Genomic DNA, 13805 nt, shown 5'->3' on the forward strand with positions numbered 1-13805 from the left:
CCCAATGGCTATGAGCACGCGTGGGAAGCCTCACCTTCAAGGCGCCGAAACGGCGCCTTGGAGTTTGCCTGCGGCCACACTAAGCCGAAAGCGCCCGCTCTCGTCAGATCGCGGAAGCTAAGCGGCTTCAGTCCTGGTTAGTAGCTGCATGGGAGACCGGCTGTGAACCCCAGGTGCTGCAGGCGTTTTTTTGGGTTTGAGGCCCAATGGCTATGAGCACGCGTGGGAAGCCTCACCTTCAAGGCGCCGAAACGGCGCCTTGGAGTTTGCCTGCGGCCACACTAAGCCGAAAGCGCCCGCTCTCGTCAGATCGCGGAAGCTAAGCGGCTTCAGTCCTGGTTAGTAGCTGCATGGGAGACCGGCTGTGAACCCCAGGTGCTGCAGGCGTTTTTTTGGGTTTGAGGCCCAATGGCTATGAGCACGCGTGGGAAGCCTCACCTTCAAGGCGCCGAAACGGCGCCTTGGAGTTTGCCTGCGGCCACACTAAGCCGAAAGCGCCCGCTCTCGTCAGATCGCGGAAGCTAAGCGGCTTCAGGCCTGGTTAGTAGCTGCATGGGAGACCGGCTGTGAACCCCAGGTGCTGCAGGCGTTTTTTTGGGTTTGAGGCCCAATGGCTATGAGCACGCGTGGGAAGCCTCACCTTCAAGGCGCCGAAACGGCGCCTTGGAGTTTGCCTGCGGCCACACTAAGCCGAAAGCGCCCGCTCTCGTCAGATCGCGGAAGCTAAGCGGCTTCAGGCCTGGTTAGTAGCTGCATGGGAGACCGGCTGTGAACCCCAGGTGCTGCAGGCGTTTTTTTTGGGTTTGAGGCCCAATGGCTATGAGCACGCGTGGGAAGCCTCACCTTCAAGGCGCCGAAACGGCGCCTTGGAGTTTGCCTGCAGCCACACTAAGCCGAAAGCGCCCGCTCTCGTCAGATCGCGGAAGCTAAGCGGCTTCAGGCCTGGTTAGTAGCTGCATGGGAGACCGGCTGTGAACCCCAGGTGCTGCAGGCGTTTTTTTGGGTTTGAGGCCCAATGGCTATGAGCACGCGTGGGAAGCCTCACCTTCAAGGCGCCGAAACGGCGCCTTGGAGTTTGCCTGCGGCCACACTAAGCCGAAAGCGCCCGCTCTCGTCAGATCGCGGAAGCTAAGCGGCTTCAGGCCTGGTTAGTAGCTGCATGGGAGACCGGCTGTGAACCCCAGGTGCTGCAGGCGTTTTTTTGGGTTTGAGGCCCAATGGCTATGAGCACGCGTGGGAAGCCTCACCTTCAAGGCGCCGAAACGGCGCCTTGGAGTTTGCCTGCGGCCACACTAAGCCGAAAGCGCCCGCTCTCGTCAGATCGCGGAAGCTAAGCGGCTTCAGGCCTGGTTAGTAGCTGCATGGGAGACCGGCTGTGAACCCCAGGTGCTGCAGGCGTTTTTTTTGGGTTTGAGGCCCAATGGCTATGAGCACGCGTGGGAAGCCTCACCTTCAAGGCGCCGAAACGGCGCTTTGGAGTTTGCCTGCGGCCACACTAAGCCGAAAGCGCCCGCTCTCGTCAGATCGCGGAAGCTAAGCGGCTTCAGTCCTGGTTAGTAGCTGCATGGGAGACCGGCTGTGAACCCCAGGTGCTGCAGGCGTTTTTTTGGGTTTGAGGCCCAATGGCTATGAGCACGCGTGGGAAGCCTCACCTTCAAGGCGCCGAAACGGCGCCTTGGAGTTTGCCTGCGGCCACACTAAGCCGAAAGCGCCCGCTCTCGTCAGATCGCGGAAGCTAAGCGGCTTCAGTCCTGGTTAGTAGCTGCATGGGAGACCGGCTGTGAACCCCAGGTGCTGCAGGCGTTTTTTTTGGGTTTGAGGCCCAATGGCTATGAGCACGCGTGGGAAGCCTCACCTTCAAGGCGCCGAAACGGCGCCTTGGAGTTTGCCTGCGGCCACACTAAGCCGAAAGCGCCCGCTCTCGTCAGATCGCGGAAGCTAAGCGGCTTCAGGCCTGGTTAGTAGCTACATGGGAGACCGGCTGTGAACCCCAGGTGCTGCAGGCGTTTTTTTGGGTTTGAGGCCCAATGGCTATGAGCACGCGTGGGAAGCCTCACCTTCAAGGCGCCGAAACGGCGCCTTGGAGTTTGCCTGCGGCCACACTAAGCCGAAAGCGCCCGCTCTCGTCAGATCACGGAAGCTAAGCGGCTTCAGGCCTGGTTAGTAGCTGCATGGGAGACCGGCTGTGAACCCCAGGTGCTGCAGGCGTTTTTTTGGGTTTGAGGCCCAATGGCTATGAGCACGCGTGGGAAGCCTCACCTTCAAGGCGCCGAAACGGCGCCTTGGAGTTTGCCTGCGGCCACACTAAGCCGAAAGCGCCCGCTCTCGTCAGATCGCGGAAGCTAAGCGGCTTCATGCCTGGTTAGTAGCTGCATGGGAGACCGGCTGTGAACCCCAGGTGCTGCAGGCGTTTTTTTGGGTTTGAGGCCCAATGGCTATGAGCACGCGTGGGAAGCCTCACCTTCAAGGCGCCGGAACGGCGCCTTGGAGTTTGCCTGCGGCCACACTAAGCCGAAAGCGCCCGCTCTCGTCAGATCGCGGAAGCTAAGCGGCTTCAGGCCTGGTTAGTAGCTGCATGGGAGACCGGCTGTGAACCCCAGGTGCTGCAGGCGTTTTTTTTGGGTTTGAGGCCCAATGGCTATGAGCACGCGTGGGAAGCCTCACCTTCAAGGCGCCGAAACGGAGCGTTGGAGTTTGCCTGCGGCCACACTAAGCCGAAAGCGCCCGCTCTCGTCAGATCGCGGAAGCTAAGCGGCTTCAGGCCTGGTTAGTAGCTGCATGGGAGACCGGCTGTGAACCCCAGGTGCTGCAGGCGTTTTTTTGGGTTTGAGGCCCAATGGCTATGAGCACGCGTGGGAAGCCTCACCTTCAAGGCGCCGAAACGGCGCCTTGGAGTTTGCCTGCGGCCACACTAAGCCGAAAACGCCCGCTCTCGTCAGATCGCGGAAGCTAAGCGGCTTCAGGCCTGGTTAGTAGCTGCATGGGAGACCGGCTGTGAACCCCAGGTGCTGCAGGCGTTTTTTTGGGTTTGAGGCCCAATGGCTATGAGCACGCGTGGGAAGCCTCACCTTCAAGGCGCCGGAACGGCGCCTTGGAGTTTGCCTGCGGCCACACTAAGCCGAAAGCGCCCGCTCTCGTCAGATCGCGGAAGCTAAGCGGCTTCAGGCCTGGTTAGTAGCTGCATGGGAGACCGGCTGTGAACCCCAGGTGCTGCAGGCGTTTTTTTGGGTTTGAGGCCCAATGGCTATGAGCACGCGTGGGAAGCCTCACCTTCAAGGCGCCGAAACGGAGCCTTGGAGTTTGCCTGCGGCCACACTAAGCCGAAAGCGCCCGCTCTCGTCAGATCGCGGAAGCTAAGCGGCTTCAGGCCTGGTTAGTAGCTGCATGGGAGACCGGCTGTGAACCCCAGGTGCTGCAGGCGTTTTTTTTGGGTTTGAGGCCCAATGGCTATGAGCACGCGTGGGAAGCCTCACCTTCAAGGCGCCGAAACGGCGCTTTGGAGTTTGCCTGCGGCCACACTAAGCCGAAAGCGCCCGCTCTCGTCAGATCGCGGAAGCTAAGCGGCTTCAGGCCTGGTTAGTAGCTGCATGGGAGACCGGCTGTGAACCCCAGGTGCTGCAGGCGTTTTTTTGGGTTTGAGGCCCAATGGCTATGAGCACGCGTGGGAAGCCTCACCTTCAAGGCGCCGAAACAGCGCCTTGGAGTTTGCCTGCGGCCACACTAAGCCGAAAGCGCCCGCTCTCGTCAGATTGCGGAAGCTAAGCGGCTTCAGGCCTGGTTAGTAGCTGCATGGGAGACCGGCTGTGAACCCCAGGTGCTGCAGGCGTTTTTTTGGGTTTGAGGCCCAATGGCTATGAGCACGCGTGGGAAGCCTCACCTTCAAGGCGCCGAAACGGCGCCTTGGAGTTTGTCTGCGGCCACACTAAGCCGAAAGCGCCCGCTCTCGTCAGATCGCGGAAGCTAAGCGGCTTCAGGCCTGGTTAGTAGCTGCATGGGAGACCGGCTGTGAACCCCAGGTGCTGCAGGCGTTTTTTTTGGGTTTGAGGCCCAATGGCTATGAGCACGCGTGGGAAGCCTCACCTTCAAGGCGCCGGAACGGCGCCTGGGAGTTTGCCTGCGGCCACACTAAGCCGAAAGCGCCCGCTCTCGTCAGATCGCGGAAGCTAAGCGGCTTCAGGCCTGGTTAGTAGCTGCATGGGATACCGGCTGTGAACCCCAGGTGCTGCAGGCGTTTTTTTTGGGTTTGAGGCCCAATGGCTATGAGCACGCGTGGGAAGCCTCACCTTCAAGGCGCCGGAACGGCGCCTTGGAGTTTGCCTGCGGCCACACTAAGCCGAAAGCGCCCGCTCTCGTCAGATCGCGGAAGCTAAGCGGCTTCAGGCCTGGTTAGTAGCTGCATGGGAGACCGGCTGTGAACCCCAGGTGCTGCAGGCGTTTTTTTGGGTTTGAGGCCCAATGGCTATGAGCACGCGTGGGAAGCCTCACCTTCAAGGCGCCGAAACGGCGCCTTGGAGTTTGCCTGCGGCCACACTAAGCCGAAAGCGCCCGCTCTCGTCAGATCGCGGAAGCTAAGCGGCTTCAGGCCTGGTTAGTAGCTGCATGGGAGACCGGCTGTGAACCCCAGGTGCTGCTGGCGTTTTTTTGGGTTTGAGGCCCAATGGCTATGAGCACGCGTGGGAAGCCTCACCTTCAAGGCGCCGAAACGGCGCCGTGGAGTTTGCCTGCGGCCACACTAAGCCGAAAGCGCCCGCTCTCGTCAGATCGCGGAAGCTAAGCGGCTTCAGGCCTGGTTAGTAGCTGCATGGGAGACCGGCTGTGAACCCCAGGTGCTGCAGGTGTTTTTTTGGGTTTGAGGCCCAATGGCTATGAGCACGCGTGGGAAGCCTCACCTTCAAGGCGCCGAAACGGCGCCTTGGAGTTTGCCTGCGGCCACACTAAGCCGAAAGCGCCCGCTCTCGTCAGATCGCGGAAGCTAAGCGGCTTCAGGCCTGGTTAGTAGCTGCATGGGAGACCGGCTGTGAACCCCAGGTGCTGCAGGCGTTTTTTTGGGTTTGAGGCCCAATGGCTATGAGCACGCGTGGGAAGCCTCACCTTCAAGGCGCCGAAACGGCGCCGAAACGGCGCCTTGGAGTTTGCCTGCGGCCACACTAAGCCGAAAGCGCCCGCTCTCGTCAGATCGCGGAAGCTAAGCGGCTTCAGGCCTGGTTAGTAGCTGCATGGGAGACCGGCTGTGAACCCCAGGTGCTGCAGGCGTTTTTTTGGGTTTGAGGCCCAATGGCTATGAGCACGCGTGGGAAGCCTCACCTTCAAGGCGCCGGAACGGCGCCTTGGAGTTTGCCTGCGGCCACACTAAGCCGAAAGCGCCCGCTCTCGTCATATCGCGGAAGCTAAGCGGCTTCAGGCCTGGTTAGTAGCTGCATGGGAGACCGGCTGTGAACCCCAGGTGCTGCAGGCGTTTTTTTTGGGTTTGAGGCCCAATGGCTATGAGCACGCGTGGGAAGCCTCACCTTCAAGGCGCCGAAACGGCGCCTTGGAGTTTGCCTGCGGCCACACTAAGCCGAAAGCGCCCGCTCTCGTCAGATCGCGGAAGCTAAGCGGCTTCAGGCCTGGTTAGTAGCTGCATGGGAGACCGGCTGTGAACCCCAGGTGCTGCAGGCGTTTTTTTGGGTTTGAGGCCCAATGGCTATGAGCACGCGTGGGAAGCCTCACCTTCAAGGCGCCGAAACGGAGCCTTGGAGTTTGCCTGCGGCCACACTAAGCCGAAAGCGCCCGCTCTCGTCAGATCGCGGAAGCTAAGCGGCTTCAGGCCTGGTTAGTAGCTGCATGGGAGACCGGCTGTGAACCCCAGGTGCTGCAGGCGTTTTTTTGGGTTTGAGGCCCAATGGCTATGAGCACGCGTGGGAAGCCTCACCTTCAAGGCGCCGAAACGGCGCCTTGGAGTTTGCCTGCGGCCACACTAAGCCGAAAACGCCCGCTCTCGTCAGATCGCGGAAGCTAAGCGGCTTCAGGCCTGGTTAGTAGCTGCATGGGAGACCGGCTGTGAACCCCAGGTGCTGCAGGCGTTTTTTTTGGGTTTGAGGCCCAATGGCTATGAGCACGCGTGGGAAGCCTCACCTTCAAGGCGCCGAAACGGAGCCTTGGAGTTTGCCTGCGGCCACACTAAGCCGAAAGCGCCCGCTCTCGTCAGATCGCGGAAGCTAAGCGGCTTCAGGCCTGGTTAGTAGCTGCATGGGAGACCGGCTGTGAACCCCAGGTGCTGCAGGCGTTTTTTTGGGTTTGAGGCCCAATGGCTATGAGCACGCGTGGGAAGCCTCACCTTCAAGGCGCCGAAACGGCGCTTTGGAGTTTGCCTGCGGCCACACTAAGCCGAAAGCGCCCGCTCTCGTCAGATCGCGGAAGCTAAGCGGCTTCAGGCCTGGTTAGTAGCTGCATGGGAGACCGGCTGTGAACCCCAGGTGCTGCAGGCGTTTTTTTGGGTTTGAGGCCCAATGGCTATGAGCACGCGTGGGAAGCCTCACCTTCAAGGCGCCGAAACAGCGCCTTGGAGTTTGCCTGCGGCCACACTAAGCCGAAAGCGCCCGCTCTCGTCAGATCGCGGAAGCTAAGCGGCTTCAGGCCTGGTTAGTAGCTGCATGGGAGACCGGCTGTGAACCCCAGGTGCTGCAGGCGTTTTTTTGGGTTTGAGGCCCAATGGCTATGAGCACGCGTGGGAAGCCTCACCTTCAAGGCGCCGAAACGGCGCCTTGGAGTTTGTCTGCGGCCACACTAAGCCGAAAGCGCCCGCTCTCGTCAGATCGCGGAAGCTAAGCGGCTTCAGGCCTGGTTAGTAGCTGCATGGGAGACCGGCTGTGAACCCCAGGTGCTGCAGGCGTTTTTTTTGGGTTTGAGGCCCAATGGCTATGAGCACGCGTGGGAAGCCTCACCTTCAAGGCGCCGGAACGGCGCCTGGGAGTTTGCCTGCGGCCACACTAAGCCGAAAGCGCCCGCTCTCGTCAGATCGCGGAAGCTAAGCGGCTTCAGGCCTGGTTAGTAGCTGCATGGGAGACCGGCTGTGAACCCCAGGTGCTGCAGGCGTTTTTTTGGGTTTGAGGCCCAATGGCTATGAGCACGCGTGGGAAGCCTCACCTTCAAGGCGCCGGAACGGCGCCTTGGAGTTTGCCTGCGGCCACACTAAGCCGAAAGCGCCCGCTCTCGTCAGATCGCGGAAGCTAAGCGGCTTCAGGCCTGGTTAGTAGCTGCATGGGAGACCGGCTGTGAACCCCAGGTGCTGCAGGCGTTTTTTTGGGTTTGAGGCCCAATGGCTATGAGCACGCGTGGGAAGCCTCACCTTCAAGGCGCCGAAACGGCGCCTTGGAGTTTGCCTGCGGCCACACTAAGCCGAAAGCGCCCGCTCTCGGCAGATCGCGGAAGCTAAGCGGCTTCAGGCCTGGTTAGTAGCTGCATGGGAGACCGGCTGTGAACCCCAGGTGCTGCTGGCGTTTTTTTGGGTTTGAGGCCCAATGGCTATGAGCACGCGTGGGAAGCCTCACCTTCAAGGCGCCGAAACGGCGCCTTGGAGTTTGCCTGCGGCCACACTAAGCCGAAAGCGCCCGCTCTCGTCAGATCGCGGAAGCTAAGCGGCTTCAGGCCTGGTTAGTAGCTGCATGGGAGACCGGCTGTGAACCCCAGGTGCTGCAGGTGTTTTTTTGGGTTTGAGGCCCAATGGCTATGAGCACGCGTGGGAAGCCTCACCTTCAAGGCGCCGAAACGGCGCCTTGGAGTTTGCCTGCGGCCACACTAAGCCGAAAGCGCCCGCTCTCGTCAGATTGCGGAAGCTAAGCGGCTTCAGGCCTGGTTAGTAGCTGCATGGGAGACCGGCTGTGAACCCCAGGTGCTGCAGGCGTTTTTTTGGGTTTGAGGCCCAATGGCTATGAGCACGCGTGGGAAGCCTCACCTTCAAGGCGCCGAAACGGCGCCGAAACGGCGCCTTGGAGTTTGCCTGCGGCCACACTAAGCCGAAAGCGCCCGCTCTCGTCAGATCGCGGAAGCTAAGCGGCTTCAGGCCTGGTTAGTAGCTGCATGGGAGACCGGCTGTGAACCCCAGGTGCTGCAGGCGTTTTTTTTGGGTTTGAGGCCCAATGGCTATGAGCACGCGTGGGAAGCCTCACCTTCAAGGCGCCGGAACGGCGCCTTGGAGTTTGCCTGCGGCCACACTAAGCCGAAAGCGCCCGCTCTCGTCATATCGCGGAAGCTAAGCGGCTTCAGGCCTGGTTAGTAGCTGCATGGGAGACCGGCTGTGAACCCCAGGTGCTGCAGGCGTTTTTTTGGGTTTGAGGCCCAATGGCTATGAGCACGCGTGGGAAGCCTCACCTTCAAGGCGCCGAAACGGCGCCTTGGAGTTTGCCTGCGGCCACACTAAGCCGAAAGCGCCCGCTCTCGTCAGATCGCGGAAGCTAAGCGGCTTCAGGCCTGGTTAGTAGCTGCATGGGAGACCGGCTGTGAACCCCAGGTGCTGCAGGCGTTTTTTTTGGTTTGAGGCCCAATGGCTATGAGCACGCGTGGGAAGCCTCACCTTCAAGGCGCCGGAACGGCGCCTTGGAGTTTGCCTGCGGCCACACTAAGCCGAAAGCGCCCGCTCTCGTCAGATCGCGGAAGCTAAGCGGCTTCAGGCCTGGTTAGTAGCTGCATGGGAGACCGGCTGTGAACCCCAGGTGCTGCAGGCGTTTTTTTGGGTTTGAGGCCCAATGGCTATGAGCACGCGTGGGAAGCCTCACCTTCAAGGCGCCGAAACGGAGCCTTGGAGTTTGCCTGCGGCCACACTAAGCCGAAAGCGCCCGCTCTCGTCAGATCGCGGAAGCTAAGCGGCTTCAGGCCTGGTTAGTAGCTGCATGGGAGACCGGCTGTGAACCCCAGGTGCTGCAGGCGTTTTTTTGGGTTTGAGGCCCAATGGCTATGAGCACGCGTGGGAAGCCTCACCTTCAAGGCGCCGAAACGGCGCCTTGGAGTTTGCCTGCGGCCACACTAAGCCGAAAGCGCCCGCTCTCGTCAGATCGCGGAAGCTAAGCGGCTTCAGGCCTGGTTAGTAGCTGCATGGGAGACCGGCTGTGAACCCCAGGTGCTGCAGGCGTTTTTTTTGGGTTTGAGGCCCAATGGCTATGAGCACGCGTGGGAAGCCTCACCTTCAAGGCGCCGAAACGGCGCCTTGGAGTTTGCCTGCGGCCACACTAAGCCGAAAGCGCCCGCTCTCGTCATATCGCGGAAGCTAAGCGGCTTCAGGCCTGGTTAGTAGCTGCATGGGAGACCGGCTGTGAACCCCAGGTGCTGCAGGCGTTTTTTTTGGGTTTGAGGCCCAATGGCTATGAGCACGCGTGGGAAGCCTCACCTTCAAGGCGCCGAAACGGCGCCTTGGAGTTTGCCTGCGGCCACACTAAGCCGAAAGCGCCCGCTCTCGTCAGATCGCGGAAGCTAAGCGGCTTCAGGCCTGGTTAGTAGCTGCATGGGAGACCGGCTGTGAACCCCAGGTGCTGCAGGCGTTTTTTTTTGGTTTGAGGCCCAATGGCTATGAGCACGCGTGGGAAGCCTCACCTTCAAGGCGCCGGAACGGCGCCTTGGAGTTTGCCTGCGGCCACACTAAGCCGAAAGCGCCCGCTCTTGTCAGATCGCGGAAGCTAAGCGGCTTCAGGCCTGGTTAGTAGCTGCATGGGAGACCGGCTGTGAACCCCAGGTGCTGCAGGCGTTTTTTTGGGTTTGAGGCCCAATGGCTATGAGCACGCGTGGGAAGCCTCACCTTCAAGGCGCCGAAACGGAGCCTTGGAGTTTGCCTGCGGCCACACTAAGCGAAAGCGCCCGCTCTCGTCAGATCGCGGAAGCTAAGCGGCTTCAGGCCTGGTTAGTAGCTGCATGGGAGACCGGCTGTGAACCCCAGGTGCTGCAGGCGTTTTTTTGGGTTTGAGGCCCAATGGCTATGAGCACGCGTGGGAAGCCTCACCTTCAAGGCGCCGAAACGGCGCCTTGGAGTTTGCCTGCGGCCACACTAAGCCGAAAGCGCCCGCTCTCGTCAGATCGCGGAAGCTAAGCGGCTTCAGGCCTGGTTAGTAGCTGCATGGGAGACCGGCTGTGAACCCCAGGTGCTGCAGGCGTTTTTTTTGGGTTTGAGGCCCAATGGCTATGAGCACGCGTGGGAAGCCTCACCTTCAAGGCGCCGAAACGGCGCCTTGGAGTTTGCCTGCGGCCACACTAAGCCGAAAGCGCCCGCTCTCGTCAGATCGCGGAAGCTAAGCGGCTTCAGGCCTGGTTAGTAGCTGCATGGGAGACCGGCTGTGAACCCCAGGTGCTGCAGGCGTTTTTTTTGGGTTTGAGGCCCAATGGCTATGAGCACGCGTGGGAAGCCTCACCTTCAAGGCGCCGGAACGGCGCCTTGGAGTTTGCCTGCGGCCACACTAAGCCGAAAGCGCCCGCTCTCGTCAGATCGCGGAAGCTAAGCGGCTTCAGGCCTGGTTAGTAGCTGCATGGGAGACTGGCTGTGAACCCCAGGTGCTGCAGGCGTTTTTTTGGGTTTGAGGCCCAATGGCTATGAGCACGCGTGGGAAGCCTCACCTTCAAGGCGCCGAAACGGCGCCTTGGAGTTTGCCTGCGGCCACACTAAGCCGAAAGCGCCCGCTCTCGTCAGATCGCGGAAGCTAAGCGGCTTCAGGCCTGGTTAGTAGCTGCATGGGAGACCGGCTGTGAACCCCAGGTGCTGCAGGCGTTTTTTTGGGTTTGAGGCCCAATGGCTATGAGCACGCGTGGGAAGCCTCACCTTCAAGGCGCCGGAACGGCGCCTTGGAGTTTGCCTACGGCCACACTAAGCCGAAAGCGCCCGCTCTCGTCAGATCGCGGAAGCTAAGCGGCTTCAGGCCTGGTTAGTAGCTGCATGGGAGACCGGCTGTGAACCCCAGGTGCTGCAGGCGTTTTTTTTGGGTTTGAGGCCCAATGGCTATGAGCACGCGTGGGAAGCCTCACCTTCAAGGCGCCGAAACGGAGCCTTGGAGTTTGCCTGCGGCCACACTAAGCCGAAAGCGCCTGCTCTCGTCAGATCGCGGAAGCTAAGCGGCTTCAGGCCTGGTTAGTAGCTGCATGGGAGACCGGCTGTGAACCCCAGGTGCTGCAGGCGTTTTTTTTGGGTTTGAGGCCCAATGGCTATGAGCACGCGTGGGAAGCCTCACCTTCAAGGCGCCGAAACGGCGCCTTGGAGTTTGCCTGCGGCCACACTAAGCCGAAAGCGCCCGCTCTCGTCAGATCGCGGAAGCTAAGCGGCTTCAGGCCTGGTTAGTAGCTGCATGGGAGACCGGCTGTGAACCCCAGGTGCTGCAGGCGTTTTTTTGGGTTTGAGGCCCAATGGCTATGAGCACGCGTGGGAAGCCTCACCTTCAAGGCGCCGGAACGGCGCCTTGGAGCTTGCCTGCGGCCACACTAAGCCGAAAGCGCCTGCTCTCGTCAGATCGCGGAAGCTAAGCGGCTTCAGGCCTGGTTAGTAGCTGCATGGGAGACCGGCTGTGAACCCCAGGTGCTGCAGGCGTTTTTTTGGGTTTGAGGCCCAATGGCTATGAGCACGCGTGGGAAGCCTCACCTTCAAGGCGCCGAAACGGCGCCTTGGAGTTTGCCTGCGGCCACACTAAGCCGAAAGCGCCCGCTCTCGTCAGATCGCGGAAGCTAAGCGGCTTCAGGCCTGGTTAGTAGCTGCATGGGAGACCGGCTGTGAACCCCAGGTGCTGCAGGCGTTTTTTTGGGTTTGAGGCCCAATGGCTATGAGCACGCGTGGTAAGCCTCACCTTCAAGGCGCCGAAACGGCGCCTTGGAGTTTGCCTGCGGCCACACTAAGCCGAAAGCGCCCGCTCTCGTCAGATCGCGGAAGCTAAGCGGCTTCAGGCCTGGTTAGTAGCTGCATGGGAGACCGGCTGTGAACCCCAGGTGCTGCAGGCGTTTTTTTGGGTTTGAGGCCCAATGGCTATGAGCACGCGTGGGAAGCCTCACCTTCAAGGCGCCGAAACGGCGCCTTGGAGTTTGCCTGCGGCCACACTAAGCCGAAAGCGCCCGCTCTCGTCAGATCGCGGAAGCTAAGCGGCTTCAGGCCTGGTTAGTAGCTGCATGGGAGACCGGCTGTGAACCCCAGGTGCTGCAGGCGTTTTTTTGGGTTTGAGGCCCAATGGCTATGAGCACGCGTGGGAAGCCTCACCTTCAAGGCGCCGAAACGGCGCCTTGGAGTTTGCCTGCGGCCACACTAAGCCGAAAGCGCCCGCTCTCGTCAGATCGCGGAAGCTAAGCGGCTTCAGGCCTGGTTAGTAGCTGCATGGGAGACCGGCTGTGAACCCCAGGTGCTGCAGGCGTTTTTTTGGGTTTGAGGCCCAATGGCTATGAGCACGCGTGGGAAGCCTCACCTTCAAGGCGCCGGAACGGCGCCTTGGAGTTTGCCTGCGGCCACACTAAGCCGAAAGCGCCCGCTCTCGTCAGATCGCGGAAGCTAAGCGGCTTCAGGCCTGGTTAGTAGCTGCATGGGAGACTGGCTGTGAACCCCAGGTGCTGCAGGCGTTTTTTTGGGTTTGAGGCCCAATGGCTATGAGCACGCGTGGGAAGCCTCACCTTCAAGGCGCCGAAACGGCGCCTTGGAGTTTGCCTGCGGCCACACTAAGCCGAAAGCGCCCGCTCTCGTCAGATCGCGGAAGCTAAGCGGCTTCAGGCCTGGTTAGTAGCTGCATGGGAGACCGGCTGTGAACCCCAGGTGCTGCAGGCGTTTTTTTGGGTTTGAGGCCCAATGGCTATGAGCACGCGTGGGAAGCCTCACCTTCAAGGCGCCGGAACGGCGCCTTGGAGTTTGCCTACGGCCACACTAAGCCGAAAGCGCCCGCTCTCGTCAGATCGCGGAAGCTAAGCGGCTTCAGGCCTGGTTAGTAGCTGCATGGGAGACCGGCTGTGAACCCCAGGTGCTGCAGGCGTTTTTTTGGGTTTGAGGCCCAATGGCTATGAGCACGCGTGGGAAGCCTCACCTTCAAGGCGCCGAAACGGAGCCTTGGAGTTTGCCTGCGGCCACACTAAGCCGAAAGCGCCTGCTCTCGTCAGATCGCGGAAGCTAAGCGGCTTCAGGCCTGGTTAGTAGCTGCATGGGAGACCGGCTGTGAACCCCAGGTGCTGCAGGCGTTTTTTTGGGTTTGAGGCCCAATGGCTATGAGCACGCGTGGGAAGCCTCACCTTCAAGGCGCCGAAACGGCGCCTTGGAGTTTGCCTGCGGCCACACTAAGCCGAAAGCGCCCGCTCTCGTCAGATCGCGGAAGCTAAGCGGCTTCAGGCCTGGTTAGTAGCTGCATGGGAGACCGGCTGTGAACCCCAGGTGCTGCAGGCGTTTTTTTGGGTTTGAGGCCCAATGGCTATGAGCACGCGTGGGAAGCCTCACCTTCAAGGCGCCGGAACGGCGCCTTGGAGCTTGCCTGCGGCCACACTAAGCCGAAAGCGCCCGCTCTCGTCAGATCGCGGAAGCTAAGCGGCTTCAGGCCTGGTTAGTAGCTGCATGGGAGACCGGCTGTGAACCCCAGGTGCTGCAGGCGTTTTTTTGGGTTTGAGGCCCAATGGCTATGAGCACGCGTGGGAAGCCTCACCTTCAAGGCGCCGAAACGGCGCCTTGGAGTTTGCCTGCGGCCACACTAAGCCGAAAGCGCCCGCTCTCGTCAGATCGCGGAAGCTAAGCGGCTTCAGGCCTGGTTAGTAGCTGCATGGGAGACCGGCTGTGAACCCCAGGTGCTGCAGGCGTTTTTTTTGGGTTTGAGGCCCAATGGCTATGAGCACGCGTGGTAAGC

General features: G+C 60.7%; 41 non-coding genes and 27 pseudogenes across 41 annotated transcripts; all 68 read left to right on the plus strand.

Annotated features, from left to right (window-relative positions):
• The first annotated feature begins 66 nt into the window (after positions 1-66).
• LOC137559066 (5S ribosomal RNA) lies at positions 67-185 on the plus strand (annotated as a pseudogene).
• An 83-nt stretch (positions 186-268) lies between these two features.
• Positions 269-387, plus strand: LOC137559067 (5S ribosomal RNA; annotated as a pseudogene).
• Positions 388-470: 83 nt separating this feature from the next.
• LOC137556292 (5S ribosomal RNA) lies at positions 471-589 on the plus strand. Its single transcript, XR_011028947.1, has one exon. It is a non-coding gene; the product is annotated as a 5S ribosomal RNA (ribosomal RNA).
• Positions 590-672: 83 nt separating this feature from the next.
• Positions 673-791, plus strand: LOC137556293 (5S ribosomal RNA). Its single transcript, XR_011028948.1, has one exon. It is a non-coding gene; the product is annotated as a 5S ribosomal RNA (ribosomal RNA).
• An 84-nt stretch (positions 792-875) lies between these two features.
• On the plus strand, positions 876-994 carry LOC137556587 (5S ribosomal RNA). Its single transcript, XR_011029230.1, has one exon. It is a non-coding gene; the product is annotated as a 5S ribosomal RNA (ribosomal RNA).
• Positions 995-1077: 83 nt separating this feature from the next.
• On the plus strand, positions 1078-1196 carry LOC137556295 (5S ribosomal RNA). The gene has a single exon (XR_011028950.1). It is a non-coding gene; the product is annotated as a 5S ribosomal RNA (ribosomal RNA).
• An 83-nt stretch (positions 1197-1279) lies between these two features.
• Positions 1280-1398, plus strand: LOC137556296 (5S ribosomal RNA). Its single transcript, XR_011028951.1, has one exon. It is a non-coding gene; the product is annotated as a 5S ribosomal RNA (ribosomal RNA).
• Positions 1399-1482: 84 nt separating this feature from the next.
• LOC137559069 (5S ribosomal RNA) lies at positions 1483-1601 on the plus strand (annotated as a pseudogene).
• An 83-nt stretch (positions 1602-1684) lies between these two features.
• LOC137559070 (5S ribosomal RNA) lies at positions 1685-1803 on the plus strand (annotated as a pseudogene).
• Positions 1804-1887: 84 nt separating this feature from the next.
• LOC137556794 (5S ribosomal RNA) lies at positions 1888-2006 on the plus strand. Its single transcript, XR_011029432.1, has one exon. It is a non-coding gene; the product is annotated as a 5S ribosomal RNA (ribosomal RNA).
• An 83-nt stretch (positions 2007-2089) lies between these two features.
• On the plus strand, positions 2090-2208 carry LOC137559101 (5S ribosomal RNA; annotated as a pseudogene).
• An 83-nt stretch (positions 2209-2291) lies between these two features.
• LOC137548325 (5S ribosomal RNA) lies at positions 2292-2410 on the plus strand (annotated as a pseudogene).
• Positions 2411-2493: 83 nt separating this feature from the next.
• Positions 2494-2612, plus strand: LOC137556297 (5S ribosomal RNA). Its single transcript, XR_011028952.1, has one exon. It is a non-coding gene; the product is annotated as a 5S ribosomal RNA (ribosomal RNA).
• An 84-nt stretch (positions 2613-2696) lies between these two features.
• On the plus strand, positions 2697-2815 carry LOC137556298 (5S ribosomal RNA). The gene has a single exon (XR_011028953.1). It is a non-coding gene; the product is annotated as a 5S ribosomal RNA (ribosomal RNA).
• An 83-nt stretch (positions 2816-2898) lies between these two features.
• Positions 2899-3017, plus strand: LOC137556663 (5S ribosomal RNA). Its single transcript, XR_011029304.1, has one exon. It is a non-coding gene; the product is annotated as a 5S ribosomal RNA (ribosomal RNA).
• Positions 3018-3100: 83 nt separating this feature from the next.
• LOC137556299 (5S ribosomal RNA) lies at positions 3101-3219 on the plus strand. The gene has a single exon (XR_011028954.1). It is a non-coding gene; the product is annotated as a 5S ribosomal RNA (ribosomal RNA).
• Positions 3220-3302: 83 nt separating this feature from the next.
• On the plus strand, positions 3303-3421 carry LOC137556300 (5S ribosomal RNA). The gene has a single exon (XR_011028955.1). It is a non-coding gene; the product is annotated as a 5S ribosomal RNA (ribosomal RNA).
• Positions 3422-3505: 84 nt separating this feature from the next.
• Positions 3506-3624, plus strand: LOC137556301 (5S ribosomal RNA). Its single transcript, XR_011028956.1, has one exon. It is a non-coding gene; the product is annotated as a 5S ribosomal RNA (ribosomal RNA).
• An 83-nt stretch (positions 3625-3707) lies between these two features.
• Positions 3708-3826, plus strand: LOC137558860 (5S ribosomal RNA; annotated as a pseudogene).
• An 83-nt stretch (positions 3827-3909) lies between these two features.
• LOC137556927 (5S ribosomal RNA) lies at positions 3910-4028 on the plus strand (annotated as a pseudogene).
• Positions 4029-4112: 84 nt separating this feature from the next.
• Positions 4113-4231, plus strand: LOC137557577 (5S ribosomal RNA; annotated as a pseudogene).
• An 84-nt stretch (positions 4232-4315) lies between these two features.
• Positions 4316-4434, plus strand: LOC137556302 (5S ribosomal RNA). The gene has a single exon (XR_011028957.1). It is a non-coding gene; the product is annotated as a 5S ribosomal RNA (ribosomal RNA).
• An 83-nt stretch (positions 4435-4517) lies between these two features.
• Positions 4518-4636, plus strand: LOC137558265 (5S ribosomal RNA; annotated as a pseudogene).
• An 83-nt stretch (positions 4637-4719) lies between these two features.
• On the plus strand, positions 4720-4838 carry LOC137557497 (5S ribosomal RNA; annotated as a pseudogene).
• Positions 4839-4921: 83 nt separating this feature from the next.
• LOC137556303 (5S ribosomal RNA) lies at positions 4922-5040 on the plus strand. Its single transcript, XR_011028958.1, has one exon. It is a non-coding gene; the product is annotated as a 5S ribosomal RNA (ribosomal RNA).
• Positions 5041-5134: 94 nt separating this feature from the next.
• LOC137556304 (5S ribosomal RNA) lies at positions 5135-5253 on the plus strand. Its single transcript, XR_011028959.1, has one exon. It is a non-coding gene; the product is annotated as a 5S ribosomal RNA (ribosomal RNA).
• Positions 5254-5336: 83 nt separating this feature from the next.
• LOC137549393 (5S ribosomal RNA) lies at positions 5337-5455 on the plus strand (annotated as a pseudogene).
• An 84-nt stretch (positions 5456-5539) lies between these two features.
• Positions 5540-5658, plus strand: LOC137556306 (5S ribosomal RNA). The gene has a single exon (XR_011028961.1). It is a non-coding gene; the product is annotated as a 5S ribosomal RNA (ribosomal RNA).
• An 83-nt stretch (positions 5659-5741) lies between these two features.
• LOC137556307 (5S ribosomal RNA) lies at positions 5742-5860 on the plus strand. The gene has a single exon (XR_011028962.1). It is a non-coding gene; the product is annotated as a 5S ribosomal RNA (ribosomal RNA).
• An 83-nt stretch (positions 5861-5943) lies between these two features.
• LOC137556665 (5S ribosomal RNA) lies at positions 5944-6062 on the plus strand. Its single transcript, XR_011029306.1, has one exon. It is a non-coding gene; the product is annotated as a 5S ribosomal RNA (ribosomal RNA).
• Positions 6063-6146: 84 nt separating this feature from the next.
• LOC137556308 (5S ribosomal RNA) lies at positions 6147-6265 on the plus strand. The gene has a single exon (XR_011028963.1). It is a non-coding gene; the product is annotated as a 5S ribosomal RNA (ribosomal RNA).
• An 83-nt stretch (positions 6266-6348) lies between these two features.
• On the plus strand, positions 6349-6467 carry LOC137556309 (5S ribosomal RNA). Its single transcript, XR_011028964.1, has one exon. It is a non-coding gene; the product is annotated as a 5S ribosomal RNA (ribosomal RNA).
• Positions 6468-6550: 83 nt separating this feature from the next.
• Positions 6551-6669, plus strand: LOC137556310 (5S ribosomal RNA). Its single transcript, XR_011028965.1, has one exon. It is a non-coding gene; the product is annotated as a 5S ribosomal RNA (ribosomal RNA).
• An 83-nt stretch (positions 6670-6752) lies between these two features.
• LOC137556928 (5S ribosomal RNA) lies at positions 6753-6871 on the plus strand (annotated as a pseudogene).
• Positions 6872-6955: 84 nt separating this feature from the next.
• Positions 6956-7074, plus strand: LOC137556311 (5S ribosomal RNA). The gene has a single exon (XR_011028966.1). It is a non-coding gene; the product is annotated as a 5S ribosomal RNA (ribosomal RNA).
• An 83-nt stretch (positions 7075-7157) lies between these two features.
• LOC137556312 (5S ribosomal RNA) lies at positions 7158-7276 on the plus strand. The gene has a single exon (XR_011028967.1). It is a non-coding gene; the product is annotated as a 5S ribosomal RNA (ribosomal RNA).
• An 83-nt stretch (positions 7277-7359) lies between these two features.
• Positions 7360-7478, plus strand: LOC137549547 (5S ribosomal RNA; annotated as a pseudogene).
• Positions 7479-7561: 83 nt separating this feature from the next.
• On the plus strand, positions 7562-7680 carry LOC137557498 (5S ribosomal RNA; annotated as a pseudogene).
• An 83-nt stretch (positions 7681-7763) lies between these two features.
• LOC137558861 (5S ribosomal RNA) lies at positions 7764-7882 on the plus strand (annotated as a pseudogene).
• Positions 7883-7976: 94 nt separating this feature from the next.
• Positions 7977-8095, plus strand: LOC137556313 (5S ribosomal RNA). Its single transcript, XR_011028968.1, has one exon. It is a non-coding gene; the product is annotated as a 5S ribosomal RNA (ribosomal RNA).
• Positions 8096-8179: 84 nt separating this feature from the next.
• LOC137549394 (5S ribosomal RNA) lies at positions 8180-8298 on the plus strand (annotated as a pseudogene).
• Positions 8299-8381: 83 nt separating this feature from the next.
• Positions 8382-8500, plus strand: LOC137556314 (5S ribosomal RNA). Its single transcript, XR_011028969.1, has one exon. It is a non-coding gene; the product is annotated as a 5S ribosomal RNA (ribosomal RNA).
• Positions 8501-8583: 83 nt separating this feature from the next.
• LOC137556315 (5S ribosomal RNA) lies at positions 8584-8702 on the plus strand. The gene has a single exon (XR_011028970.1). It is a non-coding gene; the product is annotated as a 5S ribosomal RNA (ribosomal RNA).
• Positions 8703-8785: 83 nt separating this feature from the next.
• Positions 8786-8904, plus strand: LOC137556317 (5S ribosomal RNA). The gene has a single exon (XR_011028972.1). It is a non-coding gene; the product is annotated as a 5S ribosomal RNA (ribosomal RNA).
• Positions 8905-8987: 83 nt separating this feature from the next.
• Positions 8988-9106, plus strand: LOC137556318 (5S ribosomal RNA). Its single transcript, XR_011028973.1, has one exon. It is a non-coding gene; the product is annotated as a 5S ribosomal RNA (ribosomal RNA).
• An 84-nt stretch (positions 9107-9190) lies between these two features.
• On the plus strand, positions 9191-9309 carry LOC137549395 (5S ribosomal RNA; annotated as a pseudogene).
• Positions 9310-9393: 84 nt separating this feature from the next.
• LOC137556319 (5S ribosomal RNA) lies at positions 9394-9512 on the plus strand. Its single transcript, XR_011028974.1, has one exon. It is a non-coding gene; the product is annotated as a 5S ribosomal RNA (ribosomal RNA).
• An 84-nt stretch (positions 9513-9596) lies between these two features.
• On the plus strand, positions 9597-9715 carry LOC137559292 (5S ribosomal RNA; annotated as a pseudogene).
• An 83-nt stretch (positions 9716-9798) lies between these two features.
• LOC137551464 (5S ribosomal RNA) lies at positions 9799-9916 on the plus strand (annotated as a pseudogene).
• Positions 9917-9999: 83 nt separating this feature from the next.
• Positions 10000-10118, plus strand: LOC137556320 (5S ribosomal RNA). Its single transcript, XR_011028975.1, has one exon. It is a non-coding gene; the product is annotated as a 5S ribosomal RNA (ribosomal RNA).
• An 84-nt stretch (positions 10119-10202) lies between these two features.
• LOC137556321 (5S ribosomal RNA) lies at positions 10203-10321 on the plus strand. Its single transcript, XR_011028976.1, has one exon. It is a non-coding gene; the product is annotated as a 5S ribosomal RNA (ribosomal RNA).
• An 84-nt stretch (positions 10322-10405) lies between these two features.
• Positions 10406-10524, plus strand: LOC137558420 (5S ribosomal RNA; annotated as a pseudogene).
• Positions 10525-10607: 83 nt separating this feature from the next.
• On the plus strand, positions 10608-10726 carry LOC137556322 (5S ribosomal RNA). Its single transcript, XR_011028977.1, has one exon. It is a non-coding gene; the product is annotated as a 5S ribosomal RNA (ribosomal RNA).
• Positions 10727-10809: 83 nt separating this feature from the next.
• On the plus strand, positions 10810-10928 carry LOC137548021 (5S ribosomal RNA; annotated as a pseudogene).
• Positions 10929-11012: 84 nt separating this feature from the next.
• Positions 11013-11131, plus strand: LOC137557825 (5S ribosomal RNA; annotated as a pseudogene).
• An 84-nt stretch (positions 11132-11215) lies between these two features.
• Positions 11216-11334, plus strand: LOC137556323 (5S ribosomal RNA). The gene has a single exon (XR_011028978.1). It is a non-coding gene; the product is annotated as a 5S ribosomal RNA (ribosomal RNA).
• Positions 11335-11417: 83 nt separating this feature from the next.
• Positions 11418-11536, plus strand: LOC137557826 (5S ribosomal RNA; annotated as a pseudogene).
• An 83-nt stretch (positions 11537-11619) lies between these two features.
• LOC137556324 (5S ribosomal RNA) lies at positions 11620-11738 on the plus strand. Its single transcript, XR_011028979.1, has one exon. It is a non-coding gene; the product is annotated as a 5S ribosomal RNA (ribosomal RNA).
• An 83-nt stretch (positions 11739-11821) lies between these two features.
• Positions 11822-11940, plus strand: LOC137556326 (5S ribosomal RNA). The gene has a single exon (XR_011028980.1). It is a non-coding gene; the product is annotated as a 5S ribosomal RNA (ribosomal RNA).
• Positions 11941-12023: 83 nt separating this feature from the next.
• On the plus strand, positions 12024-12142 carry LOC137556327 (5S ribosomal RNA). Its single transcript, XR_011028981.1, has one exon. It is a non-coding gene; the product is annotated as a 5S ribosomal RNA (ribosomal RNA).
• Positions 12143-12225: 83 nt separating this feature from the next.
• Positions 12226-12344, plus strand: LOC137556329 (5S ribosomal RNA). Its single transcript, XR_011028983.1, has one exon. It is a non-coding gene; the product is annotated as a 5S ribosomal RNA (ribosomal RNA).
• Positions 12345-12427: 83 nt separating this feature from the next.
• LOC137558421 (5S ribosomal RNA) lies at positions 12428-12546 on the plus strand (annotated as a pseudogene).
• Positions 12547-12629: 83 nt separating this feature from the next.
• On the plus strand, positions 12630-12748 carry LOC137556330 (5S ribosomal RNA). Its single transcript, XR_011028984.1, has one exon. It is a non-coding gene; the product is annotated as a 5S ribosomal RNA (ribosomal RNA).
• Positions 12749-12831: 83 nt separating this feature from the next.
• Positions 12832-12950, plus strand: LOC137548023 (5S ribosomal RNA; annotated as a pseudogene).
• An 83-nt stretch (positions 12951-13033) lies between these two features.
• LOC137557827 (5S ribosomal RNA) lies at positions 13034-13152 on the plus strand (annotated as a pseudogene).
• Positions 13153-13235: 83 nt separating this feature from the next.
• LOC137556331 (5S ribosomal RNA) lies at positions 13236-13354 on the plus strand. The gene has a single exon (XR_011028985.1). It is a non-coding gene; the product is annotated as a 5S ribosomal RNA (ribosomal RNA).
• Positions 13355-13437: 83 nt separating this feature from the next.
• LOC137556332 (5S ribosomal RNA) lies at positions 13438-13556 on the plus strand. Its single transcript, XR_011028986.1, has one exon. It is a non-coding gene; the product is annotated as a 5S ribosomal RNA (ribosomal RNA).
• Positions 13557-13639: 83 nt separating this feature from the next.
• On the plus strand, positions 13640-13758 carry LOC137556333 (5S ribosomal RNA). The gene has a single exon (XR_011028987.1). It is a non-coding gene; the product is annotated as a 5S ribosomal RNA (ribosomal RNA).
• Positions 13759-13805: the final 47 nt, after the last annotated feature.

This window comes from Hyperolius riggenbachi, chromosome 2 (genome assembly GCF_040937935.1).
Source record: "Hyperolius riggenbachi isolate aHypRig1 chromosome 2, aHypRig1.pri, whole genome shotgun sequence".
In the NCBI taxonomy this organism is placed as follows: domain Eukaryota; kingdom Metazoa; phylum Chordata; class Amphibia; order Anura; family Hyperoliidae; genus Hyperolius; species Hyperolius riggenbachi.